Source organism: Engystomops pustulosus, chromosome 11 (assembly GCF_040894005.1).
Source record: "Engystomops pustulosus chromosome 11, aEngPut4.maternal, whole genome shotgun sequence".
Classification (NCBI taxonomy): domain Eukaryota; kingdom Metazoa; phylum Chordata; class Amphibia; order Anura; family Leptodactylidae; genus Engystomops; species Engystomops pustulosus.
Genome location: NC_092421.1, coordinates 47,103,851 through 47,123,394, shown reverse-complemented (window position 1 = coordinate 47,123,394; position 19,544 = coordinate 47,103,851).

The following is a 19,544-nucleotide window of genomic DNA, read 5'->3' as shown; positions in this document are numbered from 1 at the left end:
TGAAGTTAGTGAGTCTCTCTTAGATTAGAGTTGAATAGCGTCCTAGCTCATTCAGCTACAGAGACAATCGCGATCTTAGCTCTTTCAGCAAGAAATGCATTGAAAACAGTGTGCGTCTTATCATTGAGGTTGTCTTGTTAGGAAAATGAGTTAGGAGACAAAGTAACGGTATTCCTACATGAAGTTAGTGAGTCTCTCTTAGATTAGAGTTGAATAGTGTCCTAGCTCATTCAGCAACAGAGACAATCACGATCTTAGCTCTTTTAGCAAGAAATGCATTGAAAACAGTGTGCGTCTTATCATTGAGGTTGTCTTGTTAGAAAAATGAGTTAGGAGACAAAGTAACGGTGTTCCTACATGAAGTTAGTGAGTCTCTCTTAGATTAGAGTTGAATAGCGTCCTAGCTCATTCAGCAACAGAGACAATCACGATCTTAGCTCTTTTAGCAAGAAATGCATTGAAAACAGTGTGCGTCTTATCATTGAGGTTGTCTTCTTAGGAAAATGCGTTAGGAGACAAAGTAACGGTGTTCCTACATGAAGTTAGTGAGTCTCTCTTAGATTAGAGTTGAATAGCGTCCTAGCTCATTCAGCAACAGAGACAATCACGATCTTAGCTCTTTTAGCAAGAAATGCATTGAAAACAGTGTGCGTCTTATCATTGAGGTTTTCTTGTTAGGAAAATGAGTTAGGAGACAAAGTAACGGTGTTCCTACATGAAGTTAGTGAGTCTCTCTTAGATTAGAGTTGAATAGCGTCCTAGCTCATTCAGCAACAGAGACAATCGCGATCTTAGCTCTTTCAGCAAGAAATGCATTGAAAACAGTGTGCGTCTTATCATTGAGGTTGTCTTGTTAGGAAAATGAGTTAGGAGACAAAGTAACGGTGTTCCTACATGAAGTTAGTGAGTCTCTCTTAGATTAGAGTTGAATAGCGTCCTAGCTCATTCAGCAACAGAGACAATCACGATCTTAGCTCTTTTAGCAAGAAATGCATTGAAAACAGTGTGCGTCTTATCATTGAGGTTGTCTTGTTAGAAAAATGAGTTAGGAGACAAAGTAACGGTGTTCCTACATGAAGTTAGTGAGTCTCTCTTAGATTAGAGTTGAATAGCGTCCTAGCTCATTCAGCAACAGAGACAATCACGATCTTAGCTCTTTTAGCAAGAAATGCATTGAAAACAGTGTGCGTCTTATCATTGAGGTTGTCTTGTTAGGAAAATGAGTTAGGAGACAAAGTAACGGTGTTCCTACATGAAGTTAGTGAGTCTCTCTTAGATTAGAGTTGAATAGCGTCCTAGCTCATTCAGCAACAGAGACAATCACGATCTTAGCTCTTTTAGCAAGAAATGCATTGAAAACAGTGTGCGTCTTATCATTGAGGTTGTCTTGTTAGGAAAATGCGTTAGGAGACAAAGTAACGGTGTTCCTACATGAAGTTAGTGAGTCTCTCTTAGATTAGAGTTGAATAGCGTCCTAGCTCATTCAGCAACAGAGACAATCACGATCTTAGCTCTTTTAGCAAGAAATGCATTGAAAACAGTGTGCGTCTTATCATTGAGGTTGTCTTGTTAGGAAAATGCGTTAGGAGACAAAGTAACGGTGTTCCTACATGAAGTTAGTGAGTCTCTCTTAGATTAGAGTTGAATAGCGTCCTAGCTCATTCAGCAACAGAGACAATCACGATCTTAGCTCTTTTAGCAAGAAATGCATTGAAAACAGTGTGCGTCTTATCATTGAGGTTTTCTTGTTAGGAAAATGAGTTAGGAGACAAAGTAACGGTGTTCCTACATGAAGTTAGTGAGTCCCTCTTAGATTAGAGTTGAATAGCGTCCTAGCTCATTCAGCAACAGAGACAATCGCGATCTTAGCTCTTTTAGCAAGAAATGCATTGAAAACAGTGTGCGTCTTATCATTGAGGTTGTCTTGTTAGGAAAATGAGTTAGGAGACAAAGTAACGGTGTTCCTACATGAAGTTAGTGAGTCTCTCTTAGATTAGAGTTGAATAGCGTCCTAGCTCATTCAGCTACAGAGACAATCGCGATCTTAGCTCTTTTAGCAAGAAATGCATTGAAAACAGTGTGCGTCTTATCATTGAGGTTGTCTTGTTAGGAAAATGAGTTAGGAGACAAAGTAACGGTGTTCCTACATGAAGTTAGTGAGTCTCTCTTAGATTAGAGTTGAATAGCGTCCTAGCTCATTCAGCAACAGAGACAATCACGATCTTAGCTCTTTTAGCAAGAAATGCATTGAAAAAAGTGTGCGTCTTATCATTGAGGTTGTCTTGTTAGAAAAATGAGTTAGGAGACAAAGTAACGGTGTTCCTACATGAAGTTAGTGAGTCTCTCTTAGATTAGAGTTGAATAGCGTCCTAGCTCATTCAGCAACAGAGACAATCACGATCTTAGCTCTTTTAGCAAGAAATGCATTGAAAACAGTGTGCGTCTTATCATTGAGGTTGTCTTGTTAGGAAAATGAGTTAGGAGACAAAGTAACGGTGTTCCTACATGAAGTTAGTGAGTCTCTCTTAGATTAGAGTTGAATAGCGTCCTAGCTCATTCAGCAACAGAGACAATCACGATCTTAGCTCTTTTAGCAAGAAATGCATTGAAATCAGTGTGCGTCTTATTATTGAGGTTGTCTTGTTAGGAAAATGAGTTAGGAGACAAAGTAACGGTGTTCCTACATGAAGTTAGTGAGTCTCTCTTAGATTAGAGTTGAATAGCGTCCTAGCTCATTCAGCAACAGAGACAATCACAATCTTAGCTCTTTTAGCAAGAAATGCATTGAAAACAGTGTGCGTCTTATCATTGAGGTTGTCTTGTTAGAAAAATGAGTTAGGAGACAAAGTAACGGTGTTCCTACATGAAGTTAGTGAGTCTCTCTTAGATTAGAGTTGAATAGCGTCCTAGCTCATTCAGCAACAGAGACAATCACGATCTTAGCTCTTTTAGCAAGAAATGCATTGAAAACAGTGTGCGTTTTATCATTTAGGTTGTCTTGTTAGGAAAATGAGTTAGGAGACAAAGTAACGGTGTTCCTACATGAAGTTAGTGAGTCTCTCTTAGATTAGAGTTGAATAGCGTCCTAGCTCATTCAGCAACAGAGACAATCACGATCTTAGCTCTTTTAGCAAGAAATGCATTGAAAACAGTGTGCGTCTTATCATTGAGGTTTTCTTGTTAGGAAAATGAGTTAGGAGACAAAGTAACGGTGTTCCTACATGAAGTTAGTGAGTCCCTCTTAGATTAGAGTTGAATAGCGTCCTAGCTCATTCAGCAACAGAGACAATCGCGATCTTAGCTCTTTTAGCAAGAAATGCATTGAAAACAGTGTGCGTCTTATCATTGAGGTTGTCTTGTTAGGAAAATGAGTTAGGAGACAAAGTAACGGTGTTCCTACATGAAGTTAGTGAGTCTCTCTTAGATTAGAGTTGAATAGCGTCCTAGCTCATTCAGCTACAGAGACAATCGCGATCTTAGCTCTTTCAGCAAGAAATGCATTGAAAACAGTGTGCGTCTTATCATTGAGGTTGTCTTGTTAGGAAAATGAGTTAGGAGACAAAGTAACGGTGTTCCTACATGAAGTTAGTGAGTCTCTCTTAGATTAGAGTTGAATAGCGTCCTAGCTCATTCAGCAACAGAGACAATCACGATCTTAGCTCTTTTAGCAAGAAATGCATTGAAAACAGTGTGCGTCTTATCATTGAGGTTGTCTTGTTAGAAAAATGAGTTAGGAGACAAAGTAACGGTGTTCCTACATGAAGTTAGTGAGTCTCTCTTAGATTAGAGTTGAATAGCGTCCTAGCTCATTCAGCAACAGAGACAATCACGATCTTAGCTCTTTTAGCAAGAAATGCATTGAAAACAGTGTGCGTCTTATCATTGAGGTTGTCTTGTTAGGAAAATGAGTTAGGAGACAAAGTAACGGTGTTCCTACATGAAGTTAGTGAGTCTCTCTTAGATTAGAGTTGAATAGCGTCCTAGCTCATTCAGCAACAGAGACAATCACGATCTTAGCTCTTTTAGCAAGAAATGCATTGAAAACAGTGTGCGTCTTATCATTGAGGTTGTCTTGTTAGGAAAATGAGTTAGGAGACAAAGTAACGGTGTTCCTACATGAAGTTAGTGAGTCTCTCTTAGATTAGAGTTGAATAGCGTCCTAGCTCATTCAGCAACAGAGACAATCACGATCTTAGCTCTTTTAGCAAGAAATGCATTGAAAACAGTGTGCGTCTTATCATTGAGGTTGTCTTGTTAGGAAAATGCGTTAGGAGACAAAGTAACGGTGTTCCTACATGAAGTTAGTGAGTCTCTCTTAGATTAGAGTTGAATAGCGTCCTAGCTCATTCAGCAACAGAGACAATCACGATCTTAGCTCTTTTAGCAAGAAATGCATTGAAAACAGTGTGCGTCTTATCATTGAGGTTGTCTTGTTAGGAAAATGCGTTAGGAGACAAAGTAACGGTGTTCCTACATGAAGTTAGTGAGTCTCTCTTAGATTAGAGTTGAATAGCGTCCTAGCTCATTCAGCAACAGAGACAATCACGATCTTAGCTCTTTTAGCAAGAAATGCATTGAAAACAGTGTGCGTCTTATCATTGAGGTTGTCTTGTTAGGAAAATGCGTTAGGAGACAAAGTAACGGTGTTCCTACATGAAGTTAGTGAGTCTCTCTTAGATTAGAGTTGAATAGCGTCCTAGCTCATTCAGCAACAGAGACAATCACGATCTTAGCTCTTTTAGCAGGAAATGCATTGAAAACAGTGTGCGTCTTATCATTGAGGTTGTCTTGTTAGGAAAATGAGTTAGGAGACAAAGTAACGGTATTCCTACATGAAGTTAGTGAGTCTCTCTTAGATTAGAGTTGAATAGTGTCCTAGCTCATTCAGCAACAGAGACAATCACGATCTTAGCTCTTTTAGCAAGAAATGCATTGAAAACAGTGAGCGTCTTATCATTGAGGTTGTCTTGTTAGAAAAATGAGTTAGGAGACAAAGTAACGGTGTTCCTACATGAAGTTAGTGAGTCTCTCTTAGATTAGAGTTGAATAGCGTCCTAGCTCATTCAGCAACAGAGACAATCACGATCTTAGCTCTTTTAGCAAGAAATGCATTGAAAACAGTGTGCGTCTTATCATTGAGGTTGTCTTGTCAGGAAAATGAGTTAGGAGACAAAGTAACGGTGTTCCTACATGAAGTTAGTGAGTCTCTCTTAGATTAGAGTTGAATAGCGTCCTAGCTCATTCAGCAACAGAGACAATCACGATCTTAGCTCTTTTAGCAAGAAATGCATTGAAAACAGTGTGCGTCTTATCATTGAGGTTGTCTTCTTAGGAAAATGCGTTAGGAGACAAAGTAACGGTGTTCCTACATGAAGTTAGTGAGTCTCTCTTAGATTAGAGTTGAATAGCGTCCTAGCTCATTCAGCAACAGAGACAATCACGATCTTAGCTCTTTTAGCAAGAAATGCATTGAAAACAGTGTGCGTCTTATCATTGAGGTTTTCTTGTTAGGAAAATGAGTTAGGAGACAAAGTAACGGTGTTCCTACATGAAGTTAGTGAGTCTCTCTTAGATTAGAGTTGAATAGCGTCCTAGCTCATTCAGCAACAGAGACAATAGTGATCTTAGCTCTTTTAGCAAGAAATGCATTGAAAACAGTGTGCGTCTTATCATTGAGGTTGTCTTGTTAGGAAAATGAGTTAGGAGACAAAGTAACGGTGTTCCTACATGAAGTTAGTGAGTCTCTCTTAGATTAGAGTTGAATAGCGTCCTAGCTCATTCAGCTACAGAGACAATCGCGATCTTAGCTCTTTCAGCAAGAAATGCATTGAAAACAGTGTGCGTCTTATCATTGAGGTTGTCTTGTTAGGAAAATGAGTTAGGAGACAAAGTAACGGTGTTCCTACATGAAGTTAGTGAGTCTCTCTTAGATTAGAGTTGAATAGCGTCCTAGCTCATTCAGCAACAGAGACAATCACGATCTTAGCTCTTTTAGCAAGAAATGCATTGAAAACAGTGTGCGTCTTATCATTGAGGTTGTCTTGTTAGAAAAATGAGTTAGGAGACAAAGTAACGGTGTTCCTACATGAAGTTAGTGAGTCTCTCTTAGATTAGAGTTGAATAGCGTCCTAGCTCATTCAGCAACAGAGACAATCACGATCTTAGCTCTTTTAGCAAGAAATGCATTGAAAATAGTGTGCGTCTTATCATTGAGGTTGTCTTGTTAGGAAAATGAGTTAGGAGACAAAGTAACGGTGTTCCTACATGAAGTTAGTGAGTCTCTCTTAGATTAGAGTTGAATAGCGTCCTAGCTCATTCAGCAACAGAGACAATCACGATCTTAGCTCTTTAAGTAAGAAATGCATTGAAAACAGTGTGCGTCTTATCATTGAGGTTGTCTTGTTAGGAAAATGAGTTAGGAGACAAAGTAACGGTATTCCTACATGAAGTTAGTGAGTCTCTCTTAGATTAGAGTTGAATAGTGTCCTAGCTCATTCAGCAACAGAGACAATCACGATCTTAGCTCTTTTAGCAAGAAATGCATTGAAAACAGTGTGCGTCTTATCATTGAGGTTGTCTTGTTAGAAAAATGAGTTAGGAGACAAAGTAACGGTGTTCCTACATGAAGTTAGTGAGTCTCTCTTAGATTAGAGTTGAATAGCGTCCTAGCTCATTCAGCAACAGAGACAATCACGATCTTAGCTCTTTTAGCAAGAAATGCATTGAAAACAGTGTGCATCTTATCATTGAGGTTGTCTTGTCAGGAAAATGAGATAGGAGACAAAGTAACGGTGTTCCTACATGAAGTTAGTGAGTCTCTCTTAGATTAGAGTTGAATAGCGTCCTAGCTCATTCAGCAACAGAGACAATCACGATCTTAGCTCTTTTAGCAAGAAATGCATTGAAAACAGTGTGCGTCTTATCATTGAGGTTGTCTTCTTAGGAAAATGCGTTAGGAGACAAAGTAACGGTGTTCCTACATGAAGTTAGTGAGTCTCTCTTAGATTAGAGTTGAATAGCGTCCTAGCTCATTCAGCAACAGAGACAATCACGATCTTAGCTCTTTTAGCAAGAAATGCATTGAAAACAGTGTGCGTCTTATCATTGAGGTTTTCTTGTTAGGAAAATGAGTTAGGAGACAAAGTAACGGTGTTCCTACATGAAGTTAGTGAGTCTCTCTTAGATTAGAGTTGAATAGCGTCCTAGCTCATTCAGCAACAGAGACAATCGTGATCTTAGCTCTTTTAGCAAGAAATGCATTGAAAACAGTGTGCGTCTTATCATTGAGGTTGTCTTGTTAGGAAAATGAGTTAGGAGACAAAGTAACGGTGTTCCTACATGAAGTTAGTGAGTCTCTCTTAGATTAGAGTTGAATAGCGTCCTAGCTCATTCAGCTACAGAGACAATCGCGATCTTAGCTCTTTCAGCAAGAAATGCATTGAAAACAGTGTGCGTCTTATCATTGAGGTTGTCTTGTTAGGAAAATGAGTTAGGAGACAAAGTAACGGTGTTCCTACATGAAGTTAGTGAGTCTCTCTTAGATTAGAGTTGAATAGCGTCCTAGCTCATTCAGCAACAGAGACAATCACGATCTTAGCTCTTTTAGCAAGAAATGCATTGAAAACAGTGTGCGTCTTATCATTGAGGTTGTCTTGTTAGAAAAATGAGTTAGGAGACAAAGTAACGGTGTTCCTACATGAAGTTAGTGAGTCTCTCTTAGATTAGAGTTGAATAGCGTCCTAGCTCATTCAGCAACAGAGACAATCACGATCTTAGCTCTTTTAGCAAGAAATGCATTGAAAACAGTGTGCGTCTTATCATTGAGGTTGTCTTGTTAGGAAAATGCGTTAGGAGACAAAGTAACGGTGTTCCTACATGAAGTTAGTGAGTCTCTCTTAGATTAGAGTTGAATAGCGTCCTAGCTCATTCAGCAACAGAGACAATCACGATCTTAGCTCTTTTAGCAAGAAATGCATTGAAAACAGTGTGCGTCTTATCATTGAGGTTTTCTTGTTGGGAAAATGAGTTAGGAGACAAAGTAACGGTGTTCCTACATGAAGTTAGTGAGTCCCTCTTAGATTAGAGTTGAATAGCGTCCTAGCTCATTCAGCAACAGAGACAATCGCGATCTTAGCTCTTTTAGCAAGAAATGCATTGAAAACAGTGTGCGTCTTATCATTGAGGTTGTCTTGTTAGGAAAATGAGTTAGGAGACAAAGTAACGGTGTTCCTACATGAAGTTAGTGAGTCTCTCTTAGATTAGAGTTGAATAGCGTCCTAGCTCATTCAGCTACAGAGACAATCGCGATCTTAGCTCTTTTAGCAAGAAATGCATTGAAAACAGTGTGCGTCTTATCATTGAGGTTGTCTTGTTAGGAAAATGAGTTAGGAGACAAAGTAACGGTGTTCCTACATGAAGTTAGTGAGTCTCTCTTAGATTAGAGTTGAATAGCGTCCTAGCTCATTCAGCAACAGAGACAATCACGATCTTAGCTCTTTTAGCAAGAAATGCATTGAAAACAGTGTGCGTCTTATCATTGAGGTTGTCTTGTTAGAAAAATGAGTTAGGAGACAAAGTAACGGTGTTCCTACATGAAGTTAGTGAGTCTCTCTTAGATTAGAGTTGAATAGCGTCCTAGCTCATTCAGCAACAGAGACAATCACGATCTTAGCTCTTTTAGCAAGAAATGCATTGAAAACAGTGTGCGTCTTATCATTGAGGTTGTCTTGTTAGGAAAATGAGTTAGGAGACAAAGTAACGGTGTTCCTACATGAAGTTAGTGAGTCTCTCTTAGATTAGAGTTGAATAGCGTCCTAGCTCATTCAGCAACAGAGACAATCACGATCTTAGCTCTTTTAGCAAGAAATGCATTGAAATCAGTGTGCGTCTTATTATTGAGGTTGTCTTGTTAGGAAAATGAGTTAGGAGACAAAGTAACGGTGTTCCTACATGAAGTTAGTGAGTCTCTCTTAGATTAGAGTTGAATAGCGTCCTAGCTCATTCAGCAACAGAGACAATCACGATCTTAGCTCTTTTAGCAAGAAATGCATTGAAAACAGTGTGCGTCTTATCATTGAGGTTGTCTTGTTAGGAAAATGAATTAGGAGACAAAGTAACGGTGTTCCTACATGAAGTTAGTGAGTCTCTCTTAGATTAGAGTTGAATAGCGGCCTAGCTCATTCAGCAACAGAGACAATCACGATCTTAGCTCTTTTAGCAAGAAATGCAATTTGACATGCTTTGTGCAGCGCTGCGTAATCTGTCTGCGCTATATAAATAAAGAATTATTATTATTTATTATTAAAACTGTGTGCGTCTTATCATTGAGGTTGTCTTGTTAGGAAAATGAGTTAGGAAACAAAGTAACGGTGTTCCTACATGAAGTTAGTGAGTCTCTCTTAGATTAGAGTTGAATAGCGTCCTAGCTCATTCAGCAACAGAGACAATCACGATCTTAGCTCTTTTAGCAAGAAATGCATTGAAAGCAGTGTGCGTCTTATCATTGAGGTTGTCTTGTTAGGAAAATGAGTTAGGAGACAAAGTAACTGTGTTCCTACATGAAGTTTATGGAGTCTCTCTTAGATTAGAGTTGAATAGCGTCCTAACTCATTCAGCAACAGAGACAATCACGATCTTAGCTCTTTTAGCAAGAAATGCATTGAAAACAGTGTGCGTCTTATCATTGAGGTTGTCTTGTTAGGAAAATGAGTTAGGAGACAAAGTAACGGTGTTCCTACATGAAGTTAGTGAGTCTCTCTTAGATTAGAGTTGAATAGCGTCCTAGCTCATTCAGCAACAGAGACAATCACGATCTTAGCTCTTTTAGCAAGAAATGCATTGAAAACAGTGTGCGTCTTATCATTGAGGTTGTCTTGTTAGGAAAATGAGTTAGGAGACAAAGTAACGGTGTTCCTACATGAAGTTAGTGAGTCTCTCTTAGATTAGAGTTGAATAGCGTCCTAGCTCATTCAGCAACAGAGACAATCACGATCTTAGCTCTTTAAGTAAGAAATGCATTGAAAACAGTGTGCGTCTTATCATTGAGGTTGTCTTGTTAGGAAAATGAGTTAGGAGACAAAGTAACGGTATTCCTACATGAAGTTAGTGAGTCTCTCTTAGATTAGAGTTGAATAGTGTCCTAGCTCATTCAGCAACAGAGACAATCACGATCTTAGCTCTTTTAGCAAGAAATGCATTGAAAACAGTGTGCGTCTTATCATTGAGGTTGTCTTGTTAGAAAAATGAGTTAGGAGACAAAGTAACGGTGTTCCTACATGAAGTTAGTGAGTCTCTCTTAGATTAGAGTTGAATAGCGTCCTAGCTCATTCAGCAACAGAGACAATCACGATCTTAGCTCTTTTAGCAAGAAATGCATTGAAAACAGTGTGCATCTTATCATTGAGGTTGTCTTGTCAGGAAAATGAGTTAGGAGACAAAGTAACGGTGTTCCTACATGAAGTTAGTGAGTCTCTCTTAGATTAGAGTTGAATAGCGTCCTAGCTCATTCAGCAACAGAGACAATCACGATCTTAGCTCTTTTAGCAAGAAATGCATTGAAAACAGTGTGCGTCTTATCATTGAGGTTGTCTTCTTAGGAAAATGCGTTAGGAGACAAAGTAACGGTGTTCCTACATGAAGTTAGTGAGTCTCTCTTAGATTAGAGTTGAATAGCGTCCTAGCTCATTCAGCAACAGAGACAATCACGATCTTAGCTCTTTTAGCAAGAAATGCATTGAAAACAGTGTGCGTCTTATCATTGAGGTTTTCTTGTTAGGAAAATGAGTTAGGAGACAAAGTAACGGTGTTCCTACATGAAGTTAGTGAGTATCTCTTAGATTAGAGTTGAATAGCGTCCTAGCTCATTCAGCAACAGAGACAATCGTGATCTTAGCTCTTTTAGCAAGAAATCTATTGAAAACAGTGTGCGTCTTATCATTGAGGTTGTCTTGTTAGGAAAATGAGTTAGGAGACAAAGTAACGGTGTTCCTACATGAAGTTAGTGAGTCTCTCTTAGATTAGAGTTGAATAGCGTCCTTGCTCATTCAGCTACAGAGACAATCGCGATCTTAGCTCTTTCAGCAAGAAATGCATTGAAAACAGTGTGCGTCTTATCATTGAGGTTGTCTTGTTAGGAAAATGAGTTAGGAGACAAAGTAACGGTGTTCCTACATGAAGATAGTGAGTCTCTCTTAGATTAGAGTTGAATAGCGTCCTAGCTCATTCAGCAACAGAGACAATCACGATCTTAGCTCTTTTAGCAAGAAATGCATTGAAAACAGTGTGCGTCTTATCATTGAGGTTGTCTTGTTAGAAAAATGAGTTAGGAGACAAAGTAACGGTGTTCCTACATGAAGTTAGTGAGTCTCTCTTAGATTAGAGTTGAATAGCGTCCTAGCTCATTCAGCAACAGAGACAATCACGATCTTAGCTCTTTTAGCAAGAAATGCATTGAAAACAGTGTGCGTCTTATCATTGAGGTTGTCTTGTTAGGAAAATGAGTTAGGAGACAAAGTAACGGTGTTCCTACATGAAGTTAGTGAGTCTCTCTTAGATTAGAGTTGAATAGCGTCCTAGCTCATTCAGCAACAGAGACAATCACGATCTTAGCTCTTTTAGCAAGAAATGCATTGAAAACAGTGTGCGTCTTATCATTGAGGTTGTCTTGTTAGGAAAATGCGTTAGGAGACAAAGTAACGGTGTTCCTACATGAAGTTAGTGAGTCTCTCTTAGATTAGAGTTGAATAGCGTCCTAGCTCATTCAGCAACAGAGACAATCACGATCTTAGCTCTTTTAGCAAGAAATGCATTGAAAACAGTGTGCGTCTTATCATTGAGGTTTTCTTGTTAGGAAAATGAGTTAGGAGACAAAGTAACGGTGTTCCTACATGAAGTTAGTGAGTCCCTCTTAGATTAGAGTTGAATAGCGTCCTAGCTCATTCAGCAACAGAGACAATCGCGATCTTAGCTCTTTTAGCAAGAAATGCATTGAAAACAGTGTGCGTCTTATCATTGAGGTTGTCTTGTTAGGAAAATGAGTTAGGAGACAAAGTAACGGTGTTCCTACATGAAGTTAGTGAGTCTCTCTTAGATTAGAGTTGAATAGCGTCCTAGCTCATTCAGCAACAGAGACAATCACGATCTTAGCTCTTTTAGCAAGAAATGCATTGAAAACAGTGTGCGTCTTATCATTGAGGTTGTCTTGTTAGGAAAATGAGTTAGGAGACAAAGTAACGGTGTTCCTACATGAAGTTAGTGAGTCTCTCTTAGATTAGAGTTGAATAGCGTCCTAGCTCATTCAGCAACAGAGACAATCACGATCTTAGCTCTTTTAGCAAGAAATGCATTGAAATCAGTGTGCGTCTTATTATTGAGGTTGTCTTGTTAGGAAAATGAGTTAGGAGACAAAGTAACGGTGTTCCTACATGAAGTTAGTGAGTCTCTCTTAGATTAGAGTTGAATAGCGTCCTAGCTCATTCAGCAACAGAGACAATCACGATCTTAGCTCTTTTAGCAAGAAATGCATTGAAAACAGTGTGCGTCTTATCATTGAGGTTGTCTTGTTAGGAAAATGAATTAGGAGACAAAGTAACGGTGTTCCTACATGAAGTTAGTGAGTCTCTCTTAGATTAGAGTTGAATAGCGGCCTAGCTCATTCAGCAACAGAGACAATCACGATCTTAGCTCTTTTAGCAAGAAATGCAATTTGACATGCTTTGTGCAGCGCTGCGTAATCTGTCTGCGCTATATAAATAAAGAATTATTATTATTTATTATTAAAACAGTGTGCGTCTTATCATTGAGGTTATCTTGTTAGGAAAATGAGTTAGGAAACAAAGTAACGGTGTTCCTACATGAAGTTAGTGAGTCTCTCTTAGATTAGAGTTGAATAGCGTCCTAGCTCATTCAGCAACAGAGACAATCACGATCTTAGCTCTTTTAGCAAGAAATACATTGAAAACAGTGTGCGTCTTATCATTGAGGTTGTCTTGTTAGTAAAATGAGTTAGGAGACAAAGTAACTGTGTTCCTACATGAAGTTTATGGAGTCTCTCTTAGATTAGAGTTGAATAGCGTCCTAACTCATTCAGCAACAGAGACAATCACAATCTTAGCTCTTTTAGCAAGAAATGCATTGAAAACAGTGTGCGTCTTATCATTGAGGTTGTCTTGTTAGGAAAATGAGTTAGGAGACAAAGTAACGGTGTTCCTACATGAAGTTAGTGAGTCTCTCTTAGATTAGAATTGAATAGCGTCCTAACTCATTCAGCAACAGAGACAATCACGATCTTAGCTCTTTTAGCAAGAAATGCATTGAAAACAGTGTGCGTCTTATCATTGAGGTTGTCTTGTTAGGAAAATGAGTTAGGAGACAAAGTAACGGTGTTCCTACATGAAGTTAGTGAGTCTCTCTTAGATTAGAGTTGAATAGCGTCCTAGCTCATTCAGCAACAGAGACAATCACGATATTAGCTCTTTGAGCAAGAAATGCATTGAAAACAGTGTGCGTCTTATCATTGAGGTTGTCTTGTTAGGAAAATGCGTTAGAAGACAAAGTAACGGTGTTCCTACATGAAGTTAGTGAGTCTCTCTTAGATTAGAGTTGAATAGCGTCCTAACTCATTCAGCAACAGAGACAATCACGATCTTAGCTCTTTTAGCAAGAAATGCATTGAAAACAGTGTGCGTCTTATCATTGAGGTTGTCTTGTTAGGAAAATGCGTTAGGAGACAAAGTAACGGTGTTCCTACATGAAGTTAGTGAGTCTCTCTTAGATTAGAGTTGAATAGCGTCCTAGCTCATTCAGCAACAGAGACAATCACGATCTTAGCTCTTTTAGCAAGAAATGCATTGAAAACAGTGTGCGTCTTATCATTGAGGTTGTCTTGTTAGGAAAATGCGTTAGGAGACAAAGTAACGGTGTTCCTACATGAAGTTAGTGAGTCTCTCTTAGATTAGAGTTGAATAGCGTCCTAGCTCATTCAGCAACAGAGACAATCACGATCTTAGCTCTTTTAGCAAGAAATGCATTGAAAACAGTGTGCCTCTTATCATTGAGGTTGTCTTGTTAGGAAAATGAGTTAGGAGACAAAGTAACGGTGTTCCTACATTAAGTTAGTGAGTCTCTCTTAGATTAGAGTTGAATAGCGTCCTAGCTCATTCAGCAACAGAGACAATCACGATCTTAGCTCTTTTAGCAAGAAATGCATTGAAAACAGTGTGCGTCTTATCATTGAGGTTGTCTTGTTAGGAAAATGAGTTAGGAGACAAAGTAACGGTGTTCCTACATGAAGTTAGTGAGTCTCTCTTAGATTAGAGTTGAATAGCTTCCTAGCTCATTCAGCAACAGAGACAATCACGATCTTAGCTCTTTAAGCAAGAAATGCATTGAAAACAGTGTGCGTCTTATCATTGAGGTTGTCTTGTTAGGAAAATGAGTTAGGAGACAAAGTAACGGTGTTCCTACATGAAGTTAGTGAGTCTCTCTTAGATTAGAGTTGAATAGCGTCCTAGCTCATTCAGCAACAGAGACAATCACGATCTTAGCTCTTTTAGCAAGAAATGCATTGAAAACAGTGTGCGTCTTATCATTGAGGTTGTCTTGTTAGGAAAATGAGTTAGGAGACAAAGTAACGGTGTTCCTACATGAAGTTAGTGAGTCTCTCTTAGATTAGAGTTGAATAGCGTCCTAGCTCATTCAGCAACAGAGACAATCACGATCTTAGCTCTTTTAGCAAGAAATGCATTGAAAACAGTGTGCGTCTTATCATTGAGGTTGTCTTGTTAGAAAAATGAGTTAGGAGACAAAGTAACGGTGTTCCTACATGAAGTTAGTGAGTCTCTCTTAGATTAGAGTTGAATAGCGTCCTAGCTCATTCAGCAACAGAGACAATCACGATCTTAGCTCTTTTAGCAAGAAATGCATTGAAAACAGTGTGCGTCTTATCATTGAGGTTGTCTTGTTAGGAAAATGAGTTAGGAGACAAAGTAACGGTGTTCCTACATGAAGTTAGTGAGTCTCTCTTAGATTAGAGTTGAATAGCTTCCTAGCTCATTCAGCAACAGAGACAATCACAATCTTAGCTCTTTTAGCAAGAAATGCATTGAAAACAGTGTGCGTCTTATCATTGAGGTTGTCTTGTTAGGAAAATGAGTTAGAAGACAAAGTAACGGTGTTCCTACATGAAGTTAGTGAGTCTCTCTTAGATTAGAGTTGAATAGCGTCCTAGCTCATTAAGCAACAGAGACAATCACGATCTTAGCTCTTTTAGCAAGAAATGCATTGAAAACAGTGAGCGTCTTATCATTGAGGTTGTCTTGTTAGGAAAATGAATTAGGAGACAAAGTAACGGTGTTCCTACATGAAGTTAGTGAGTCTCTCTTAGATTAGAGTTGAATAGCGTCCTAGCTCATTCAGCAACAGAGACAATCACGATCTTAGCTCTTTTAGCAAGAAATGCATTGAAAACAGTGTGCGTCTTATCATTGAGGTTGTCTTGTTAGGAAAATGCGTTAGGAGACAAAGTAACGGTGTTCCTACATGAAGTTAGTGAGTCTCTCTTAGATTAGAGTTGAATAGTGTCCTAGCTCATTCAGCAACAGAGACAATCACGATCTTAGCTCTTTTAGCAAGAAATGCATTGAAAACAGTGTGCCTCTTATCATTGAGGTTGTCTTGTTAGGAAAATGAGTTAGGAGACAAAGTATCGGTGTTCCTACATTAAGTTAGTGAGTCTCTCTTAGATTAGAGTTGAATAGCGTCCTAGCTCATTCAGCAACAGAGACAATCACCATCTTAGCTCTTTTAGCAAGAAATGCATTGAAAACAGTGTGCGTCTTATCATTGAGGTTGTCTTGTTAGGAAAATGAGTTAGGAGACAAAGTAACGGTGTTCCTACATGAAGTTAGTGAGTCTCTCTTAGATTAGAGTTGAATAGCGTCCTAGCTCATTCAGCAACAGAGACAATCACGATCTTAGCTCTCTTAGCAAGAAATGCATTGAAAACAGTGTGCGTCTTATCATTGAGGTTGTCTTGTTAGGAAAATGAGTTAGGAGACAAAGTAACGGTGTTCCTACATGAAGTTAGTGAGTCTCTCTTAGATTAGAGTTGAATAGCGTCCTAGCTCATTCAGCAACAGAGACAATCACGATCTTAGCTCTTTTAGCAAGAAATGCATTGAAAACAGTGTGCGTCTTATCATTGAGGTTGTCTTGTTAGGAAAATGCGTTAGGAGACAAAGTAACGGTGTTCCTACATGAAGTTAGTGAGTCTCTCTTAGATTAGAGTTGAATAGCGCCCTAGCTCATTCAGCAACAGAGACAATCACGATCTTAGCTCTTTTAGCAAGAAATGCATTGAAAACAGTGTGCGTCTTATCATTGAGGTTGTCTTGTTAGGAAAATGCGTTAGGAGACAAAGTAACGGTGTTCCTACATGAAGTTAGTGAGTCTCTCTTAGATTAGAGTTGAATAGCGTCCTAGCTCATTCAGCAACAGAGACAATCACGATCTTAGCTCTTTTAGCAAGAAATGCATTGAAAACAGTGTGCCTCTTATCATTGAGGTTGTCTTGTTAGGAAAATGAGTTAGGAGACAAAGTAACGGTGTTCCTACATTAAGTTAGTGAGTCTCTCTTAGATAAGAGTTGAATAGCGTCCTAGCTCATTCAGCAACAGAGACAATCACGATCTTAGCTCTTTTAGCAAGAAATGCATTGAAAACAGTGTGCGTCTTATCATTGAGGTTGTCTTGTTAGGAAAATGAGTTAGGAGACAAAGTAACGGTGTTCCTACATGAAGTTAGTGAGTCTCTCTTAGATTAGAGTTGAATAGCTTCCTAGCTCATTCAGCAACAGAGACAATCACGATCTTAGCTCTTTAAGCAAGAAATGCATTGAAAACAGTGTGCGTCTAATCATTGAGGTTGTCTTGTTAGGAAAATGAGTTAGGAGACAAAGTAACGGTGTTCCTACATGAAGTTAGTGAGTCTCTCTTAGATTAGAGTTGAATAGCGTCCTAGCTCATTCAGCAACAGAGACAATCACGATCTTAGCTCTTTTAGCAAGAAATGCATTGAAAACAGTGTGCGTCTTATCATTGAGGTTGTCTTGTTAGGAAAATGAGTTAGGAGACAAAGTAACGGTGTTCCTACATGAAGTTAGTGAGTCTCTCTTAGATTAGAGTTGAATAGCGTCCTAGCTCATTCAGCAACAGAGACAATCACGATCTTAGCTCTTTTAGCAAGAAATGCATTGAAAACAGTGTGCGTCTTATCATTGAGGTTGTCTTGTTAGAAAAATGAGTTAGGAGACAAAGTAACGGTGTTCCTACATGAAGTTAGTGAGTCTCTCTTAGATTAGAGTTGAATAGCGTCCTAGCTCATTCAGCAACAGAGACAATCACGATCTTAGCTCTTTTAGCAAGAAATGCATTGAAAACAGTGTGCGTCTTATCATTGAGGTTGTCTTGTTAGGAAAATGAGTTAGGAGACAAAGTTACGGTGTTCCTACATGAAGTTAGTGAGTCTCTCTTAGATTAGAGTTGAATAGCTTCCTAGCTCATTCAGCAACAGAGACAATCACAATCTTAGCTCTTTTAGCAAGAAATGCATTGAAAACAGTGTGCGTCTTATCATTGAGGTTGTCTTGTTAGGAAAATGAGTTATAAGACAAAGTAACGGTGTTCCTACATGAAGTTAGTGAGTCTCTCTTAGATTAGAGTTGAATAGCGTCCTAGCTCATTCAGCAACAGAGACAATCACGATCTTAGCTCTTTTAGCAAGAAATGCATTGAAAACAGTGAGCGTCTTATCATTGAGGTTGTCTTGTTAGGAAAATGAATTAGGAGACAAAGTAACGGTGTTCCTACATGAAGTTAGTGAGTCTCTCTTAGATTAGAGTTGAATAGCGTCCTAGCTCATTCAGCAACAGAGACAATCACGATCTTAGCTCTTTTAGCAAGAAATGCATTGAAAACAGTGTGCGTCTTATCATTGAGGTTGTCTTGTTAGGAAAATGCGTTAGGAGACAAAGTAACGGTGTTCCTACATGAAGTTAGTGAGTCTCTCTTAGATTAGAGTTGAATAGCGTCCTAGCTCATTCAGCAACAGAGACAATCACGATCTTAGCTCTTTTAGCAAGAAATGCATTGAAAACAGTGTGCCTCTTATCATTGAGGTTGTCTTGTTAGGAAAATGAGTTAGGAGACAAAGTATCGGTGTTCCTACATTAAGTTAGTGAGTCTCTCTTAGATTAGAGTTGAATAGCGTCCTAGCTCATTCAGCAACAGAGACAATCACGATCTTAGCTCTTTTAGCAAGAAATGCATTGAAAACAGTGTGCGTCTTATCATTGAGGTTGTCTTGTTAGGAAAATGAGTTAGGAGACAAAGTAACGGTGTTCCTACATTAAGTTAGTGAGTCTCTCTTAGATTAGAGTTGAATAGCGTCCTAGCTCATTCAGCAACAGAGACAATCACGATCTTAGCTCTTTTAGCAAGAAATGCATTGAAAACAGTGTGCGTCTTATCATTGAGGTTGTCTTGTTAGGAAAATGCGTTAGGAGACAAAGTAACGGTGTTCCTACATGAAGTTAGTGAGTCTCTCTTAGATTAGAGTTGAATAGCGTCCTAGCTCATTCAGCAACAGAGACAATCACGATCTTAGCTCTTTTAGCAAGAAATGCATTGAAAACAGTGTGCGTCTTATCATTGAGGTTGTCTTGTTAGGAAAATGAGTTAGGAGACAAAGTAACGGTGTTCCTACATGAAGTTAGTGAGTCTCTCTTAGATTAGAGTTGAATAGCGTCCTAGCTCATTCAGCAACAGAGACAATCACGATCTTAGCTCTTTTAGCAAGAAATGCATTGAAAACAGTGTGCGTCTTATCATTGAGGTTGTCTTGTTAGGAAAATGCGTTAGGAGACAAAGTAACGGTGTTCCTACATGAAGTTAGTGAGTCTCTCTTAGATTAGAGTTGAATAGCGTCCTAGCTCATTCAGCAACAGAGACAATCACGATCTTAGCTCTTTTAGCAAGAAATGCATTGAAAACAGTGTGCGTCTTATCATTGAGGTTGTCTTGTTAGGAAAATGCGTTAGGAGACAAAGTAACGGTGTTCCTACATGAAGTTAGTGAGTCTCTCTTAGATTAGAGTTGAATAGCGTCCTAGCTCATTCAGCAACAGAGACAATCACGATCTTAGCTCTTTTAGCAAGAAATGCATTGAAAACAGTGTGCCACTTATCATTGAGGTTGTCTTGTTAGGAAAATGAGTTAGGAGACAAAGTAACGGTGTTCCTACATTAAGTTAGTGAGTCTCTCTTAGATTAGAGTTGAATAGCGTCCTAGCTCATTCAGCAACAGAGACAATCACGATCTTAGCTCTTTTAGCAAGAAATGCATTGAAAACAGTGTGCGTCTTATCATTGAGGTTGTCTTGTTAGGAAAATGAGTTAGGAGACAAAGTAACGGTGTTCCTACATGAAGTTAGTGAGTCTCTCTTAGATTAGAGTTGAATAGCTTCCTAGCTCATTCAGCAACAGAGACAAT